Source organism: Cynoglossus semilaevis, unplaced genomic scaffold (genome assembly GCF_000523025.1).
Source record: "Cynoglossus semilaevis isolate Cse_v1.0 unplaced genomic scaffold, Cse_v1.0 scaffold5456, whole genome shotgun sequence".
NCBI classification, from domain to species: Eukaryota; Metazoa; Chordata; class Actinopteri; order Pleuronectiformes; family Cynoglossidae; genus Cynoglossus; species Cynoglossus semilaevis.
Genome location: NW_007585721.1, coordinates 1 through 1,441, shown reverse-complemented (window position 1 = coordinate 1,441; position 1,441 = coordinate 1). Strand labels below are relative to the sequence as shown.

Below are 1,441 nucleotides of genomic sequence, written 5' to 3'. Positions count from 1 at the left end.
TTAAATTAAAAGTGTAACCTAGAAAAATAGATTTTTTTTGTGCCTTCATTGCAGCATTTCCAAGATGGCCGTCGTGCCCAGCAGCATATCGAGAGCTCGTGGAAACAGCTGGAGTCTGTGAGTATTTCTCACCTCTCTCACACACATTTGTCCACTTGGCCGAGGTGAGGACACGGTTTTCGATTTGTGCTCTTCTACTTTAGAGTAAACGCCGGTTTGAACGCGACTGCAAGGAGGCCGAGCGAGCTCGACACGTCTCTGACAGAATCGACCTGGAGAACAAGACGGACGGAGAAAAGGTTTGGGTCGTGTAAAACAATAGCATTGGTAAAAGAGCTAATATTACAGAAAGAACAAAAACCAATCAAAATGTATTTCCTTTCTCTCTTCCTGTCTGTCTGTCTCTCAGCGCTGCTCACTGAAGGTATGTTCTATTAATTTTACAGGAGAACCTTGTTTTTTTAAAAAAAAATATGACCAAACTTTCCCCTCTTGTTTAAAAAAAGGTGTCTCCAAAAAGCTAATAGAATGATTTAAAAATAAATTCTCCAATTAATTTTAAAGGGACACAGAACATACATGGCTAACTTAGCCTAGCCATGGTTTGATTGCTGACTGTCAAAATGAAATGCTACATGCTAGCTCGGGGCTAATACGCACCTTAAATAGTAAATGCTAATACAACCCTGCTAATAGCGCTAACATGCTACTGTAGATGGATTGAGTTAACGCTCATTGTTTTATATTTACATAAAAAAATACTCTAGTATTTGTTTATCATTAAAAGGGGCTTTGAAGTGTGTATATGTATGGATAGTGCCACCTATGGTACAGCCCAGGGAAGGGAAGACAAACCTTTATAATTATACAAAACTGTAAATCTTCCCCTATAAGTTCAGTTATAAGTTTTGTAGCTTATACAGTGATTTCACCAGTTGCTAGGTAAAATGTACTCCTTATATTTTATGGTCTCAGTGAATTTATTTTATTTTATTACGTAATTCGTGGTTTCAGGCTCGACAGACGGCTCAACAGAAACAACAAGCTGCTGAAGAATCGAGGAAGGACTATGTGACCAGTTTAAGCCAGTTTAACCAGGACCAGCACCAGCACTACCACACTCTGGTACCTGTTATATACCAGGTAATTAAGACTTTCTACTTCATAAATAACATGAACGGGCAGTACTGGTACTGTTTGTGTAGTATAGTATATGTACAGTGTTAGCATAGTGTAGTGGTTAGCCTGCCTCCCTTGGAAGCAAAGGTAGTCATGGGTTTGATTCCCTCAGGACTCACATACCATACCTGATAATTGGTGTTGTACTCTGGTGTGTGTTGAACTAGTAGTATAACCTCAATAGTAGTATTATAGTAAATATAATATATCAATGTTTTGTGTGCGACAGCGTATTCAGGACATGGAGGAGCGTCGTATTGAA

At 38.9% G+C, this 1,441-nt stretch overlaps 1 long non-coding RNA gene across 1 annotated transcript; it reads left to right on the top strand.

Annotated features, from left to right (window-relative positions):
• Positions 1 to 48: 48 nt before the first annotated feature.
• On the top strand, positions 49 to 1,441 carry LOC103399119 (uncharacterized). The gene is made up of 5 exons (XR_523586.3): positions 49 to 117; positions 204 to 299; positions 410 to 424; positions 1,015 to 1,143; positions 1,409 to 1,441. It is a non-coding gene; the product is annotated as an uncharacterized LOC103399119 (long non-coding RNA).